This window comes from Oncorhynchus kisutch, linkage group LG15, assembly GCF_002021735.2.
Source record: "Oncorhynchus kisutch isolate 150728-3 linkage group LG15, Okis_V2, whole genome shotgun sequence".
Taxonomy (NCBI): Eukaryota; Metazoa; Chordata; class Actinopteri; order Salmoniformes; family Salmonidae; genus Oncorhynchus; species Oncorhynchus kisutch.
In genome coordinates this window covers 6,178,179-6,197,741 of record NC_034188.2, presented here as the reverse complement: position 1 = coordinate 6,197,741, position 19,563 = coordinate 6,178,179, and the positions used below count along the sequence as shown (strand labels likewise).

Genomic DNA, 19,563 nt, shown 5'->3' with positions numbered 1-19,563 from the left:
TGTGCTCAGTCCCCTCCTGTACACCCTGTTCACCCATGACCACATGGCCAATCACGACTCCAACACCATCATTAAGTTTGCTGATGACACAACAGTGGTAGGCCTGATCAACGACAACAATGAGACAGCCTATAGGGAGGAGGTCAGAGACCTGGCGGTGTGGGGAGAGGATAACAAGCTCTCCCTCAACGTGATCAAAACAAAGGAGATGATTGTGGCCTACAGGAAAAGGAGGACCGAGCACACCCCCATTCTCATCAACGGGGCTGTAGTGGAGCAGGTTGAGAGCTTCAAGTTCCTTGGTGTCCACTTCACCAACAAACTAACATGGTCCAAACATACCAAGACAGTCGTAAAGAGGGCACGAAAATGCCTATTCCCCCTCAAGAGACTGAAAAGATTTGGCATGGGTCCCCAGATCCTCAAAAAGTTATACAGCTGCACCATCGAGAGCTGGTTGCATCACTGCCGGGTACGGTAACTGCTTGGGCTCCTACCCGCAAGGCACTACCGAGGGTAGTGCGTATGGCCCAGTACCTCACTGGGGCCAAGCTTCCTGCCATCCAGGACCTCTATACCAGTCAGAGGATTGTCTTAAAAATTGCAAACGATTCCAGCCACCCACTCATAGACTGTTCTCTCTGCTACTGCGTGGCAAGCGGTTCCCGGAGCACGAAGTCTAGGTCCAAAAAGTTTCTTAACAGCTTCTACCCCCAAGCCATAAGACTCCTGTACAGCTTGCCAAATGGCTACCTGATACCTCTACCATCATGTACACATACCTCGACTAACCTGTGCGCCCGCACATTGACTCTGTACTGGTACCCCCTGTATATATCCTCCACATTGACACTGTACCGGTACCCCCTGTATATAGCCTCCACATTGACTCTGTACTGGTACCCCCTGTATATATCCTCCACATTGACTCTGTACCGGTACCCCCTGTATATAGCCTCCACATTGACTCTGTACTAGTACCCCCTGTATATAGCCTCCACATTGACTCTGTACTGGTACCCCCTGTATATAGCCTCCACATTGACTCTGTACTGGTACCCCCTGTATATAGTCTCCACATTGACTCTGTACTGGTACCCCCTGTATACAGCCTCCACATTGACTCTGTACCGTAATACCCTGTATATAGCCTCCACATTGACTCTGTACCGTAATACCCTGTATACAGCCTCCACATTGACTCTGTACCGGTACCCCCTGTATATAGCCTCCACATTGACTCTGTACTGGTACCCCCTGTATATAGCCTCCACATTGACTCTGTACTGGTACCACCTGTATACAGCCTCCACATTGACTCTGTACCGGTACCCCCGGTATATAGCCTCCACATTGACTCTGTACCGGTACACCCTGTATATAGCCTCCACATTGACTCTGTACTGGTACCCCCTGTATATAGTCTCCACATTGACTCTGTGCTGGTACCCGGTGTATATAGCCTCCACATTGACTCTATACTTGTACCCCCTGTATATAGCTTCCACATTGACTCTGTACTGGTACCCCCTGTATATAGCCTCCACATTGACTCTGTACTGGTACCCCCTGTATATAGTCTCCACATTGACTCTGTGCTGGTACCCCGTGTATATAGCCTCCACATTGACTCTATACTTTAACCCCCTGTATATAGCTTCCACATTGACTCTGTACTGGTACCCCCTGTATATAGCCTCCATATTGACTCTGTACCGGTACCCCTGTATATAGCTTCCACATTGACTCTGTACCGTAACACCCTGTATATAGCCTCCACATTGACTCTGTACTGATACCCCCTGTATATAGCCTCCACATTGACTCTGTACCGGTACCCCCTGTATATAGCCTCCATATTGACTCAGTACTGGTACCCCCTGTATATAGCCTCCACATTGACTCTGTGCTGGTACCCCATGTATATAGCCTCCACATTGACTCTGTGCTGGTACCCCATGTATATAGCCTCCACATTGACTCTGTACTGGTACCCCCTGTATATAGCCTCCACATTGACTCAGTACTGGTACCCCCTGTATATAGCCTCCACATTGACTCTGTGCTGGTACCCCAGGTATATAGCCTCCACATTGAGTCTGTACCGGTACCCCCTGTATATAGCCTCCACACTGACTCTGTACCGGTACACCCTGTATATAGCCTCCACATTGACTCTGTACTGGTACCCCCTGTATATAGTCTCCACATTGACTCTGTGCTGGTACCCGGTGTATATAGCCTCCACATTGACTCTATACTTGTACCCCCTGTATATAGCTTCCACATTGACTCTGTACTGGTACCCCCTGTATATAGCCTCCACATTGACTCTGTACTGGTACCCCCTGTATATAGTCTCCACATTGACTCTGTGCTGGTACCCCGTGTATATAGCCTCCACATTGACTCTATACTTTAACCCCCTGTATATAGCTTCCACATTGACTCTGTACTGGTACCCCCTGTATATAGCCTCCATATTGACTCTGTACTGGTACCCCTGTATATAGCTTCCACATTGACTCTGTACCGTAACACCCTGTATATAGCCTCCACATTGACTCTGTACTGATACCCCCTGTATATAGCCTCCACATTGACTCTGTACCGGTACCCCCTGTATATAGCCTCCACATTGACTCTGTACTGGTACCCCCTGTATATAGCCTCCACATTGACTCTGTACTGGTACACCCTGTATATAGCCTCCACATTGACTCTGTACTGGTACCCCCTGTATATAGCCTCCAAATTGACTCTGTACTTGTACCCCCTGTATATAGCCTCCACATTGACTCTGTACTGGTACACCCTGTATATAGCCTCCACATTGACTCTGTACCGGTACCCCCTGTATATAGCCTCCACATTGACTCTGTACTGGTACCCCCTGTATATAGCCTCCACATTGACTCTGTACCGGTACCCCCTGTATATAGCCTCCACATTGACTCTGTACTGGTACCCCCTGTATATAGCCTCCACATTGACTCTGTACCGGTACCCCCTGTATATAGCCTCCACATTGACTCTGTACTGGTACCCCCTGTATATAGCCTCCACATTGACTCTGTACTGGTACCCCCTGTATATAGCCTCCACATTGACTCTGTACTGGTACCCCCTGTATATAGCCTCCACATTGACTCTGTACTGGTACCCCCTGTATATAGCCTCCACATTGACTCTGTACTGGTACCCCCTGTATATAGCCTCCACATTGACTCTGTACTGGTACCCCCTGTATATAGCCTCCACATTGACTCTGTACTGGTACCCCCTGTATATAGCCTCCACACTGACTCTGTACTGGTACCCCCTGTATATAGCCTCCACACTGACTCTGTACTGGTACCCCCTGTATATAGCCTCCACACTGACTCTGTACCGGTACCCCCTGTATATAGCCTCCACATTGACTCTGTACCGGTACTCCCTGTATATAGCCTCCACACTGACTCTGTGCTGGTAGCCCCTGTATATATCCTCCATATTGACTCTGTACTGGTACCCCCTGTATATAGCCTCCACACTGACTCTGTACTGGTACCCCCTGTATATAGCCTCCACACTGACTCTGTACTGGTACCCCCTGTATATAGCCTCCACATTGACTCTGGACTGGTACCCCCTGTATATAGCCTCCACATTGACTCTGTACTGGTACCCCCTGTATATAGCCTCCACATTGACTCTGTACTGGTACCCCCTGTATATAGCCTCCACATTGACTCTGTACTGGTACCCCCTGTATATAGCCTCCACATTGACTCTGTACTGGTACCCCCTGTATATAGCCTCCACATTGACTCTGTACTGGTACACCCTGTATATAGCCTCCACATTGACTCTGTACTGGTACCCCCTGTATATAGCCTCCACATTGACTCTGTACTGGTACCCCCTGTATATAGCCTCCACATTGACTCTGTACTGGTACCCCCTGTATATAGCCTCCACATTGACTCTGTACGGGTACCCCCTGTATATAGCCTCCACATTGACTCTGTACTGGTACCCCCTGTATATAGCCTCCACATTGACACTGTACTGGTACCCCCTGTATATAGCCTCCACATTGACTCTGTACTGGTACCCCCTGTATATAGCCTCCACATTGACTCTGTACTGGTACCCCCTGTATATAGCCTCCACATTGACTCTGTACCAGTACCCCCTGTATATAGCCTCCACATTGACTCTGTACCGGTACCCCCTGTATATAGCCTCCACATTGACTCTGTACTGGTACCCCCTGTATATAGCCTCCACATTGACTCTGTACTGGTACCCCCTGTATATAGCCTCCACATTGACTCTGTACTGGTACCCCCTGTATACAGCCTCCACATTGACTCTGTACTGGTACCCCCTGTATATAGCCTCCACATTGACTCTGTACTGGTACCCCCTGTATATAGCCTCCACATTGACTCTGTACTGGTACCCCTGTATATAGCCTCCACATTGACTCTGTACCGGTACACCCTGTATATGGCCTCCACATTGACTCTGTACCGGTACCCCCTGTATATAGCCTCCACATTGACTCTGTACCGGTACCCCCTGTATATAGCCTCCACATTGACTCTGTACCGTAATACCCTGTATATAGCCTCCACATTGACTCTGTACCAGTACCCCCTGTATATAGCCTCCACATTGACTCTGTACCAGTACCCCCTGTATATAGCCTCCACATTGACTCTGTACCGTAACACCCTGTATATAGCCTCCACATTGACTCTGTACCAGTACCCCCTGTATATAGCCTCCACATTGACTCTGTACCAGTACCCCCTGTATATAGCCTCCACATTGACTCTGTACCAGTACCCCCTGTATATAGCCTCCACATTGACTCTGTACCAGTACCCCCTGTATATAGCCTCCACATTGACTCTGTACCGGTACCCCCTGTATATAGCCTCCACATTGACTCTGTACCGGTACCCCCTGTATATAGCCTCCACATTGACTCTGTACCGGTACCCCCTGTATATAGCCTCCACATTGACTCTGTACTGGTACCCCCTGTATATAGCCTCCACATTGACTCTGTACTGGTACACCCTGTATATAGCCTCCACATTGACTCTGTACTGGTACCCCCTGTATATAGCCTCCAAATTGACTCTGTACTGGTACCCCCTGTATATAGCCTCCACATTGACTCTGTACTGGTACACCCTGTATATAGCCTCCACATTGACTCTGTACTGGTACCCCCTGTATATAGCCTCCACATTGACTCTGTACTGGTACCCCCTGTATATAGCCTCCACATTGACTCTGTACTGGTACCCCCTGTATATAGCCTCCACATTGACTCTGTACTGGTACCCCCTGTATATAGCCTCCACACTGACTCTGTACTGGTACCCCCTGTATATAGCCTCCACACTGACTCTGTACTGGTAACCCCTGTATATAGCCTCCACACTGACTCTGTACCGGTACCCCCTGTATATAGCCTCCACATTGACTCTGTACCGGTACTCCCTGTATATAGCCTCCACACTGACTCTGTACTGGTAGCCCCTGTATATATCCTCCATATTGACTCTGTACTGGTACCCCCTGTATATAGCCTCCACACTGACTCTGTACTGGTACCCCCTGTATATAGCCTCCACATTGACTCTGGACTGGTACCCCCTGTATATAGCCTCCACATTGACTCTGTACTGGTACCCCCTGTATATAGCCTCCACATTGACTCTGTACTGGTACCCCCTGTATATAGCCTCCACATTGACTCTGTACTGGTACCCCCTGTATATAGCCTCCACATTGACTCTGTACTGGTACCCCCTGTATATAGCCTCCACATTGACTCTGTACTGGTACCCCCTGTATATAGCCTCCACATTGACTCTGTACTGGTACCCCCTGTATATAGCCTCCACATTGACTCTGTACTGGTACCCCCTGTATATAGCCTCCACATTGACTCTGTACGGGTACCCCCTGTATATAGCCTCCACATTGACTCTGTACTGGTACCCCCTGTATATAGCCTCCACATTGACTCTGTACTGGTACCCCCTGTATATAGCCTCCACATTGACTCTGTACTGGTACCCCCTGTATATAGCCTCCACATTGACTCTGTACTGGTACCCCCTGTATATAGCCTCCACATTGACTCTGTACCAGTACCCCCTGTATATAGCCTCCACATTGACTCTGTACCGGTACCCCCTGTATATAGCCTCCACATTGACTCTGTACTGGTACCCCCTGTATATAGCCTCCACATTGACTCTGTACTGGTACCCCCTGTATATAGCCTCCACATTGACTCTGTACTGGTACCCCCTGTATATAGCCTCCACATTGACTCTGTACTGGTACCCCCTGTATATAGCCTCCACATTGACTCTGTACTGGTACCCCTGTATATAGCCTCCACATTGACTCTGTACCGGTACACCCTGTATATGGCCTCCACATTGACTCTGTACCGGTACCCCCTGTATATAGCCTCCACATTGACTCTGTACCGGTACCCCCTGTATATAGCCTCCACATTGACTCTGTACCGTAATACCCTGTATATAGCCTCCACATTGACTCTGTACCAGTACCCCCTGTATATAGCCTCCACATTGACTCTGTACCAGTACCCCTGTATATAGCCTCCACATTGACTCTGTACCGTAACACCCTGTATATAGCCTCCACATTGACTCTGTACCAGTACCCCCTGTATATAGCCTCCACATTGACTCTGTACCAGTACCCCCTGTATATAGCCTCCACATTGACTCTGTACCAGTACCCCCTGTATATAGCCTCCACATTGACTCTGTACTGGTACCCCCTGTATATAGCCTCCACATTGACTCTGTACCGGTACACCCTGTATATAGCCTCCACATTGACTCTGTACCGGTACCCCCTGTATATAGCCTCCACATTGACTCTGTACTGGTACCCCCTGTATATAGCCTCCACATTGACTCTGTACCGGTACCCTCTGTATATAGCCTCCACATTGACTCTGTACCGGTACCCCCTGTATATAGCCTCCACATTGACTCTGTACCGTAACACCCTGTATATAGCCTCCACATTGACTCTGTACCGGTACCCCCTGTATATAGCCTCCACATTGACTCTGTACTGGTACCCCCTGTATATAGCCTCCACATTGACTCTGTACTGGTACCCCTTGTATATAGCCTCCACACTGACTCTGTACTGGTACCCCCTGTATATAGCCTCCACACTGACTCTGTACCGGTACCCCCTGTATATAGCCTCCACATTGACTCTGTACCGGTACCCTCTGTATATAGCCTCCACATTGACTCTGTACCGTAACACACTGTATATAGCCTCCACATTGACTCTGTACCGGTACCCCCTGTATATAGCCTCCACACTGACTCTGTACCGTAATACCCTGTATATAGCCTCCACATTGACTCTGTACCGTAACACACTGTATATAGCCTCCACATTGACTCTGTACCGGTACCCCCTGTATATAGCCTCCACATTGACTCTGTACTGGTACCCCCTGTATATAGCCTCCACATTGACTCTGTACTGGTACCCCCTGTATATAGCCTCCACATTGACTCTGTACCGGTACCCCCTGTATATAGCCTCCACATTGACTCTGTACTGGTACCCCCTGTATATAGCCTCCACATTGACTCTGTACTGGTACCCCCTGTATATAGCCTCCACACTGACTCTGTACTGGTACCCCCTGTATATAGCCTCCACATTGACTCTGTACGGGTACCCCCTGTATATAGCCTCCACACTGACTCTGTACCGTAATACCCTGTATATAGCCTCCACATTGACTCTGTACTGGTACCCCCTGTATATAGCCTCCACATTGACTCTGTACCGTAACACCCCGTATATAGCCTCCACACTGACTCTGTACCGGTACCCCCTGTATATAGCCTCCACATTGACTCTGTACCGGTACCCTCTGTATATAGCCTCCACATTGACTCTGTACTGGTACCCCCTGTATATAGCCTCCACATTGACTCTGTACTGGTACCCCTTGTATATAGCCTCCACACTGACTCTGTACTGGTACCCCCTGTATATAGCCTCCACACTGACTCTGTACCGGTACCCCCTGTATATAGCCTCCACATTGACTCTGTACCGGTACCCTCTGTATATAGCCTCCACATTGACTCTGTACCGTAACACACTGTATATAGCCTCCACATTGACTCTGTACCGGTACCCCCTGTATATAGCCTCCACACTGACTCTGTACCGTAATACCCTGTATATAGCCTCCACATTGACTCTGTACCGTAACACACTGTATATAGACTCTGTACCAGTACCCCCTGTATATAGCCTCCACATTGACTCTGTACTGGTACCCCCTGTATATAGCCTCCACACTGACTCTGTACTGGTACCCCCTGTATATAGCCTCCACATTGACTCTGTACGGGTACCCCCTGTATATAGCCTCCACACTGACTCTGTACCGTAATACCCTGTATATAGCCTCCACATTGACTCTGTACTGGTACCCCCTGTATATAGCCTCCACATTGACTCTGTACCGTAACACCCCGTATATAGCCTCCACACTGACTCTGTACCGGTACCCCCTGTATATAGCCTCCACATTGACTCTGTACCGGTACCCTCTGTATATAGCCTCCACATTGACTCTGTACCGTAACACACTGTATATAGCCTCCACATTGACTCTGTACCGGTACCCCCTGTATATAGCCTCCACACTGACTCTGTACCGTAATACCCTGTATATAGCCTCCACATTGACTCTGTACCGTAACACACTGTATATAGCCTCCACATTGACTCTGTACCGGTACCCCCTGTATATAGCCTCCACACTGACTCTGTACCGTAATACCCTGTATATAGCCTCCACATTGACTCTGTACTGGTACCCCCTGTATATAGCCTCCACATTGACTCTGTACCGGTACACACTGTATATAGCCTCCACATTGACTCTGTACCGGTACCCCCTGTATATAGCCTCCACACTGACTCTGTACCGTAATACCCTGTATATAGCCTCCACATTGACTCTGTACTGGTACCCCCTGTATATAGCCTCCACATTGACTCTGTACCGTAACACCCTGTATATAGCCTCCACATTGACTCTGTACCGTAACACCCTGTATATAGCCTCCACATTGACTCTGTACCGTAATACCCTGTATATAGCCTCCACATTGACTCTGTACCGTAACACCCTGTATATAGCCTCCACATTGACTCTGTACCGTAACACCCTGTATATAGCCTCACTACTGTTGTTGCTCTTTTATTTTTTTTAAATTTTTTTTAAAATTATTGTTTACTACAGTTTATTTAGTAAATACTTTCTCAACACTTATTCTTTCTTAAAACTGCACTGTTGGTTAAGGGCTTGTAAGTAAGCATTTCACTGTAAGGTCTACTACACCTGTTGTATTCAGCATTTCACTGTAAGGTCTACTACACCTGTTGTATTCAGCATTTCACTGTAAGGTCTACTACACCTGTTGTATTCAGCATTTCACTGTAAGGTCTACTACACCTGTTGTATTCAGCATTTCACTGTAAGGTCTACTACACCTGTTGTATTCAGCATTTCACTGTAAGGTCTACTACACCTGTTGTATTCAGCATGTCACTGTAAGGTCTACTACACCTGTTGTATTCAGCATTTCACTGTAAGGTCTACTACACCTGTTGTATTCAGCATTTCACTGTAAGGTCTACCTACACCTGTTGTATTCAGCATTTCACTGTAAGGTCTACTACACCTGTTGTATTCAGCATTTCACTGTAAGGTCTACCTACACCTGTTGTATTCAGCATTTCACTGTAAGGTCTACTACACCTGTTGTATTCAGCATTTCACTGTAAGGTCTACCTACACCTGTTGTATTCAGCATTTCACTGTAAGGTCTACTACACCTGTTGTATTCAGCATTTCACTGTAAGGTCTACCTACACCTGTTGTATTCAGCATTTCACTGTAAGGTCTACTACACCTGTTGTATTCAGCATTTCACTGTAAGGTCTACCTACACCTGTTGTATTCAGCATTTCACTGTAAGGTCTACTACACCTGTTGTATTCAGCATTTCACTGTAAGGTCTACCTACACCTGTTGTATTCAGCATTTCACTGTAAGGTCTACTACACCTGTTGTATTCAGCATTTCACTGTAAGGTCTACCTACACCTGTTGTATTCAGCATTTCACTGTAAGGTCTACTACACCTGTTGTATTCAGCATTTCACTGTAAGGTCTACCTACACCTGTTGTATTCAGCATTTCACTGTAAGGTCTACTACACCTGTTGTATTCAGCATTTCACTGTAAGGTCTACTACACCTGTTGTATTCAGCATTTCACTGTAAGGTCTACTACACCTGTTGTATTCGGGCTCATGTGACAAATACATTTTGATTTGATTTGATTTGATTGGGAACATGACGTAGACTGACCAGGTGAACCCAGATGAAAGCTTATTGATTTAAAATATGTAAAATACACTTTAATCAGTGTAGATGAAGGAGAGGAAACAGGTTAAAGAATGATTTTTAAGCCTTTAGATATGGATTGTGTATGTGTGACATTCAGAAGGTGAATGGGCAACTCACAATATTTAAGTACCTTTGAAATGGGCCATGGTAGTAGGTGCCAGGCGCACCGGTTTGAGTGTGTCAAGAACTGCTACGCTGCTGAGTTTTTCACGCTCAACAGTTTCCCGTGTGTATCAAGAATGTTCCACCACCCAAAAGATATCCAGCCAACTTGACACAAGTGTTGGAAGCATTGGAGACAACCTGGGCCAGCATACCTGTGGAATGCCATTCGACACCTTGTAGAGTCCATTTCCCTGACGAATTGAGGCGGCTCTGAGGGCAGAAGGGGCGGTTCTGAGGGCAAAGAGGGCGGTTCTGAGGGCAAAAGGGGCGGTTCTGAGGGCAAAGGGGGCGGTTCTGAGGGCAAAAGGGGTGGTTCTGAGGGCAAAAGGGGCGGTTCTGAGGGCAAAATGGGCAGTTCTGAGGGCAGAAGGGGGTGCAACTCCATAGTAGAAAGGTGTTCCTAATGTTTTGCGGACTCAGTGTAACTCTCTCTTTCTGCATATTTCAAGACATGGTGTATGAGGATGCAGTGAGGTACCCGATAGGTTGGTTCGATACTTAAAATCCTCCATCGTTAACACAATGGAAAAGGTCAAATACTTTAATATCTAAATGTTGAAAGTGCTTGTGGGCGACGGAGAGAAACTAAATGGTGCAGTTTGAGGCCATGTGGCGGAGAGAGATACGGGCGCTGGGGATGAGGGGTGTGAGCGCTGGGGATGAGGGGTGTGGGCGCTGGGGATGAGGGGTGTGGGCGCTGGGGATGAGGGGTGTGGGTGCTGTGGATGAGGGGTGTGAGCAGGTGGGTCTGGGCAGAGGTGATGTTGTGGATGTTGGTGAGCATCTGTATGTTCTCGTTTGTATATGAATGTTTTGTATTGTTTAAAGTGGGGAGGGGCAGGAGGGAGTGGGGAGGTGAGAGTGGGTGGGGGTGAGGGAGGGAATGGGGCAGGAGTGGGGATGAAGGAGGGGAGGTAAGTGGGAAGGGGCAGGATGGAGTGGGGAGGAGGAGGGAGAGGGTGGGGAGGAGGGAGTAGGGAGGTGAGAGTGGGGGGGGTGGTGAGGGAGGGAATGGGGTGGCAGTGAGTGGGGAATGGGGCAGGAGTGGGGATGAAGGAGGGGAGGTAAGTGGGAAGGGGGAAAGATTGGGGAGTGGGTAGGAGGATGGGGGAGGAGGAAGGGCTAGGCAGGGAGGGCTGAGGAGGGAGTGGCTCTCTGGAAATCTGTGTACAATCACTCAGTCTGAAAGAGGTATTTTTAAATCATTATTGTCATGAACATTGCTACAGTTCATTATGGCAAAATACACTACATGACCAAAGGTATGTGGACACCTGCTCGTCAAACATTTCATTCTAAAATCACAGGCATTAATAAGGAGTTATTAATGCTCCCCCCGGTACTGCGATAACAACCTCCACTCTTCTGGGAAGTCTTACCACTAGATGTTGCAACATTGGTGCAGGGACTTTGGGTCTTCGCTCAGGTCACTGATGTTGGACGATTAGGCCTGGCTCATAGTCGGCGTTCCAATTCATCACAAAAGGTGTTCGATGGGGCTGAGGTAAGGGCTCTGTGCAGGCCAGTCAAGTTGTTCCACACCGAACTTGACAAACAATTTTTTTAGGACCTCGCTTTGTGCGTGGCGGCACTGTCATGCTGAAACAGGAAATGGCCTTCCCCAAACTGTTGCCACAAAGTTGGAAGCGCAGAATCATCTAGAAAGTCATTGTATGCTGTACCGTTAAGATTTCCCTTCACTGGAACTAAGGGACCTAGCCTGCCAGATGGTGAAGCGTGATTCATCGCTCCAGTTTCCACTGCTCCAGAGTCCACTGCTCCAGAGTCCACTGCTCCAGTTTCCACTGATCCAGAGTCCACTGCTCCAGTTTCCACTGCTCCAGTTTCCACTGCTCCAGAGTCCACTGCTCCAGAGTCCACTGCTCCAGAGTCCACTGCTCCAGACTCCATTTCGGCCAACGCTTGTGCATAGTGATCTTAGGCTGGTGTGCGTGCGGCTGCTCAGCCATGGAAACCCATTTCAGGAAGCTCCTGATGAACAGTTATTGTGCCGACGTTGCTTCCAGAGGCAGTTTGGAACTCGATAGTGAGTGTTCCAACCGAGGACAGGAGATTTTTACGCGCTGCGCGTTTCAGCACTCGCCGATCCCGTTCTGTGAGCTTGTGTGGCCTACCACTTTGCGGTTGAGCCGTTGTTGCTCCTAGATGTTTCCACTTCACAATAACCACGCTTACATTTGACCAGGGCAGCTTTACCAGGGCATAAATTTGCCGAACTGACTTGTTGGAAAGGTGGCATCCTATGACGGTGCCACGTTGAATGTCACTGAGCTCTTCAGTAAAGCCATTCTTACTGCCAATGTTTGTCAATGAAGATTCAGAGAAATAAGCTTTTTTGTGCAGTATGGAACATTTCTGGGATCGTTTATTTCAGCTCATGAAACATGGGACAAACACTTTACATGTTGTGTTTATATTTTTGTTCAGTGTATTATATTCTCAGTGTACTCATGTATATGTAGCGTAAGTTCATGAGTCAAGAGAGATTTTTTTAGATGGGTTTACAGTTACACAGAGGGGGAGGAAAACCCCCACAATATTGGAGCTTTTAGCCAACAATTTCCCAAGTTGGGATCAATAACGTATTACTGTACACTTCTAGTCCTTATTTCACCAATTCTGATGGACGGACGGCTGCTTCAGGGCACCAGGTGTGAAATCTATGTGATAAATCAAATCAATGACTTAAATGGCCCAATTATCTACAATTAAAACACCCAGGGAACAATCAGACACAGAGATGAATACAAGTGTTAAAATAAAATCTCTCTCTCTCACAATTCAATTTCAATGTAAAGGGCTTTGTTGGCATGTTAACAGTGCCAAAGCAAGTGAAGGAGATAATAACAAAAGTGAAATAAACAATAAAAAGCAACAGTAAACATTACACTCACAGAAGTTCCACAAGACATTCTCAAAATAATAAAGACCTTTCAAATGTCATATTGTGTCTATATTCAGTGTTGTAACGACGTACAAATGGTTAAAGTACAAAAGGGAAGATAAATAAACATAAATATGGGTTGTATTTACATTGGTGTTTGTTCTTCACTGGTTGACCTTTTCTTGTGGCAACAGGTCACAAATCTTGCTGCTGTGATGTCACACTGTGGAATTTCACCCAGTAGAAATGGGAGTTTATCAACATTGGGTTTGTTTTCAAATTCTTTGTGGGTCTGTGTAATCTGAGGGAAATATGTGTATCTAATATGGTCATACATTTGGCAGGAGGTTAGGAAGTGCAGCTCAGTTTCCACCTCATTTTGTGGGCAGTGTGCACATAGCCTGTCTTCTCTTGAGAGCCAGGTCTGCCTACGGCGGCATTTCTCAATAGCAAGGCTATGCTCACTGAGTCTGTACATAGTGAAAGCTTTCCTTAAGTTTGGGTCAGTCACAGTGGTCAGGTATTCTGCCACTGTGTACTCTCTGTTTAGGGCCAAACAGCATTCTAGTTTGCTCTGTTTTTTTGTTAATTCTTTCCAATGTGTCAAGTAATTATCTTTTAGTTTTCTCTCTCTCTTCTCTCTCTCTCTCTCTCTCTCTCTCTCTCTCCCCCCTCTCCCTCCTCTCTCCCCTCTCCCTCCCCCCTCTCTCTCCCTCTCTCTCCCCCTTTCGAATGGGCCCGTGATGAGGAAATGTAAAAAGGAAGTGTGCGAGAGTCTGGGCTCTTTCCATCTCACACTGGCACAGTGAGAATGCCACTCCTCTCCTCTGCTATCAACAGTTGGCAGAGGAAAGCTGTGGTGGCAGGCTTGTTGGAATACAATGATGAGTGTTCTACGAATTCCATGTCCACTGGATAGATAGAACACATGAGTAAATAACAATGTCAGGGGGTTGTCACGAAAGGCTCTGTTCTGAATCTGAGGTTTTCTTAAATTATTGCTTACTTTTTTCCAATCCATATTTGACACTTACTATATTCTCTGTTTTGAACAAGAACTACCGAGTCAAATTAACTGTTCAAAACACTGAATACAGTGTATAGGCTATACTTTTACATACCTTCACAATAATAACAAAGTTTACATTTAAAGGTCTAATACAGTGAAAAATGTGATTTTACTGTGTCGCCACACTATGGGGTTGGAATAATATTGTGAATTTGTGAAAATGGTGAAAATTCCCGTTTAGTGTTAGAGCTGTTGGGGAAAAAATGGACAAAAATTACAGCCTATTTTGTTGGGATGGCGTTTTGGCCTGCCAGGTGACATCACCAGGCGGTTCCACATTTCTCTGCCAATAACAGCTAGTTTTCAGTTTCCCCTTCCCCACTCAGACCACTCCCAGACAGACCTTGCAAAATTCTTGCTTGAGAAATTGCTTGTGCTATCTAAAATCACTGTGAAATATATTTCCCATCACAAAATATATAGTATTCTCAGCTGTTTTAAGCTCAATTACAAAAACCTAAAGACACAAAAACAAAACTTAAGAACTGGCAGCATAGAAATAGCACACATAGAACAGATCTACGACTTGCTTTCAAGTTGAATGATTTTGTTTAAAAAAATAATAATTTAAGTCGGTGAAGAAAAATTCTTATTTACAATGACAGGCTTCCAGGGAACAGTCCAGTTCAGGGGCAGAACAACAGATTTGTAGCTCGGGATTCGATCCAGCAACCTTTCAGTTACTGGCTCAACGCGCTAACCACTAGGCTACCTGCCGCCCCAATGACAGATCTATAGCACAAATATCTATGTGAATTCGGTAGGGTTGCCCAAAAAGTTACACATTGCCACTGTGTGACTTGACCGACCATACAGCCCATCACTTCGACAGGAACAATTGGAGAACGTTAGACTTTTACAGCTTTAAGGCATTCTGTGTGAGCTCGCTGGCTCTGGTGACATCCTATAGCGAGTGTTCTCTGGGAGAGCGCTATTCTTTTACAGCTTTCGGGCATTCTGTGTGAGCTCGCTGGCTCTGGTGACATCCTATAGCGAGTGTTCTCTGGGAGAGCGCTATTCTTTTACAGCTTTAAGGCATTCTGTGTGAGCTCGCTGGCTCTGGTGACATCCTATAGCGAGTGTTCTCTGGGAGAGCGCTATTCTTTTACAGCTTTAAGGCATTCTGTGTGAGCTTGCTGGCTCTGGTGACATCCTATAGCGAGTGTTCTCTGGGAGAGCGCTATTCTTTTACAGCTTTAAGGCATTCTGTGTGAGCTCGCTGGCTCTGGTGACATCCTATAGCGAGTGTTCTCTAGGAGAGCGCTATTCTTTTACAGCTTTAAGGCATTCTGTGTGAGCTCGCTGGCTCTGGTGACATCCTATAGCGAGTGTTCTCTAGGAGAGCGCTATTCTTTTACAGCTTTAAGGCATTCTGTGTGAGCTCGCTGGCTCTGGTGACATCCTATAGCGAGTGTTCTCTAGGAGAGCGCTATTCTTTTACAGCTTTAAGGCATTCTGTGTGAGCTCGCTGGCTCTGGTGACATCCTATAGCGAGTGTTCTCTGGGAGAGCGCTATTCTTTTCCTTGCTGTTTCACAGAAGAACGTCGGCCAGGGTGTGGCAGAAGGGGGAAGGGAAAGCTTTTAAAAATATGAATTTCCACCCAACTATTACAAAGCATAATGTTTGAGGGATCAATGTCGCTACATCTCTATCTATGTCTATTGTGATGAAGAAACAAAGAAAAACGTGTCTGTTTCGTTTGATCATAACTCTTCAAGGTTAATACACGCCTGAAGTTACAACAGCGTAGTTGTTCTGTTATTCAAACACATTCTGTATCTTCGTTTCTGAGCTCGATATTTGTTTTTAAACGATGTCTCTATGAGCTGCAGGAGTCTTGATTATTTTCCCCTCTTTTCCTCAGACCTGGTTTCAATTAGTAAGTATTTCCTAACCACTACATTCCATTACCATACCCCACCCACCCTCCTAAATTCTCTCTCTCCACCCTGGCTAGAATCCCAGGATAAAACGAATCGACTTAAAACTGCGAGCGAGAAAGTCCGTAAAACTCCACCCATGTCAACACGTTAAACTGAGAAAACTTTTTTGTTTGTTGCTAAATTCGAAATGTACCGTTTTTTGTTATACTATATTACCCGTTACTATATTACACTCTGAAACCCGTTGGTTTCGTGAAGATGGGTTATAAATATGTTGTTCTAAGACTTCTGTACATGATTGCAGATTGTGTGCAATTCTTTTTCTCTCTCTTCCCTTGGTGCGCCTCCCTGAACCAGAAGAAGGAGGAGGTGAAGGACTTGTAAGAGAGTAGAATCCACACCCAAGTCTGTAGGCGATCTTAAAACGCTTTATGGCGAACTGCCTTTACTGATAGCCATTTCTTAGCAAATAATTACTCATACTCAACACAAACACTCGACTTGATAGATTAGAGGCAAATAGAACAAATATCATTTAACTTGACAGGTTTTACATCAATGATGATGTTTGGGGCGGTTTCTTTAAACAACTCTCTTTTTTCTTTACTGCGTGCAGGGCAGGGTTAGGATAAGAATATCAATATCCACGTTGCTGAGATGAAATCACAACCGGACTAGGCAGTACATTTGCAAGTTTTTTTTTTTTTAATGGTATAACACATCCCCGGGAAACTTAAATTAGTCTGGCATGTAAGTCCTTCACGTGAGTGGCGTCGCTTCATATACCCCAGTCAGCTGTATTTAGTGCACCGTAACAGAGAGTGAAATGAGAAGTGAGACCCATGTCACCGTTCATGTGGGTGGGGACACACACCCACTTCATCTCGTGTTCTACGTTACAGAACTTTGAACGAGAAAACAAAGTAGCACCGCGGACCACCACCCTTCCTCTTCAGTTACTGTGGTGAAAGACTATCATTCATATTTTCAAAATTGGTATGTCAATTTAGCTTTAAAACAGCACGATTGCCACGTCATTTAAACATATGCATTATAACTTTTTGGGGGAGTTTACCAGATATGATACCATCACCATCATAAAATGTTAAAAATCATCTAAATTAAAATTGTGATGACAAAAGTAAATTGTTGTTTTTACCTGAGCAGTCTGAGCTGCAACAACTTCAACACAGCAACTTGAGCATCGTTGGCAATGTCCTCTTCCCCTCCTGCTGTCCCAGCAGTCGATAAAAGCACGTCTTCTTCTTCCCAATCAAACGTTCTTTCTCACTTCTAAAATACTTGTCTTTCTCTATCAACCCGAGTCTCCCTCCGTGTCCAGGGCGTTTTTCTCTCTCCCCTCCCTTCTCACTCTCTCCCCTTAGAGAGTGCGTGTTGCCTTTTTTTTCTAGTCTGCGTGGCTGTTGCTCCGGGCGATGCAGAATGGTTGGACATGCGAACGGGTAGGGCTACTGGTCTTGGATAAAGGGAGGAATAGAGGGCGGGAGGTAACGGGAGGTGTAGAAGGGAGTGGCCGTAGTCTCCCTTTCTGTCTCTGCCCATCCAATGCAACTTGACTCAGGGGGACATAACATAGTAAACTAAATCCGGGACATTCAAATGATACAAAACAAAAATACAAAACGCAACATGCAACAATTTCACGATTTTATTGAGTTACAGTTCATATATGGAAATAAGTCAATTGAAATTGATTCATTGGGCCCTAATCTATGGATTTGTTATGATTGGGCAGGGTGGTTTCACCATGGTCCTGTTCCCCAACAAAATACATTTATAACAGAGTTTTAGAGAGTAAAGAAACTCAAATACATGCGTTTCAAATATACATTTGAAAAAAATAAAAAATTTGAAGAAATTCTCTCTCTTGTTTCTCTATAATCTTTTGCAATACTTTTTTTTGTTGGAATCGATAGGAATTGAACAATATAGTATTTTGTGAAGGAGCTTTGGTTGAAACGGAGCAGTTACAATTGTATTGCTTTGAATAACTGTCCAACTTTACTCTCTCAGATTCAAGAGATCCCATTCAAAACTTGAAACAAAACCTTTGTTATGATATATTATAAGCGTCCCAAATGGGACCCTATTCATAACTGGCACCAGAGTCCTGGTCAAAAGTAGTGCACTTTAAAGGGAACAGGGGACAGTTTGTAAAAACAAGGTGGCAGGTAGCCTAGTGGTTAGCGTGTCGGACCAGTAGCTGAAAGGTTGCTGGTTCAAATACTTCAGATGATAAAGTGAAACATTTGCTGATGTGCCCTTGAGCAGGGCACTTACCCTGAATTTGTTCCAGGCGAGCTGTACTACTGCTGTAAAACAGCACCTATCCAGGTGTATATACAAAAATCGTGTGTTTTGGAAGGGGTAACACAGTTTCTTCATTGTTATTGGTTATCAGCTCCATCATTCCAGCAGTGCTGTGTCACCCAATACTGTTCTTCATACCATAGAAAATACTGTTATTCATACCATAGAAAATACTGTCCTTCATAGCATAGAAAATACTGTCCTTCATACCATAGAAAATACTGTCCTTCATGCCATAGAAAATACTGTCCTTCATACCATAGAAAATACTGTCCTTCATGCCATAGAAAATACTGTCCTTCATACCATAGAAAATACTGTCCTTCATGCCATAGAAAATACTGTCCTTCATGCCATAGAAAATACTGTTCTTCATAGCATAGAAAATGTTCCTCATACCACAGCCAATACTGTTCCTCATACCATAGCCAATACTGTTCTTCATACCACAGCCAATACTGTTCTTCATACCATAGCCAATACTGTTCTTCATACCACAGCCAATACTGTTCTTCATACCATAGCCAATGCTTCACTGTATAATTTCACCCTCATTGCGATTGGCTCATGTTCAATGCTAGTCTCACGGCAGCAACTCAGCAGCTGTGGCTGGCCGCTCTTTCAACTGCATCCAGCAAGACTCTGTCTACACACGTCCTAAAATAGCATTATACATATCATCTATGTT

The 19,563-nt window shown here is 45.8% G+C and overlaps 1 protein-coding gene across 8 annotated transcripts in view; it reads right to left on the bottom strand.

The window, feature by feature from the left end:
• The window catches only part of ahnak (AHNAK nucleoprotein), a 71,600-nt gene extending 53,577 nt beyond the window's left edge, over positions 1-18,023 (bottom strand). For 7 of the 8 annotated variants that reach the window (XM_031789524.1, XM_031789523.1, XM_031789521.1 and 4 more), the window contains exon 1: positions 17,704-17,998. The gene's annotated coding sequence lies outside the window, so the exon portion shown is untranslated. Of the gene's footprint in view, positions 1-17,703 lie in introns of all 8 variants that reach the window. The other variant, XM_031789520.1, reaches the window with a different exon arrangement.
• Positions 18,024-19,563: the final 1,540 nt, after the last annotated feature.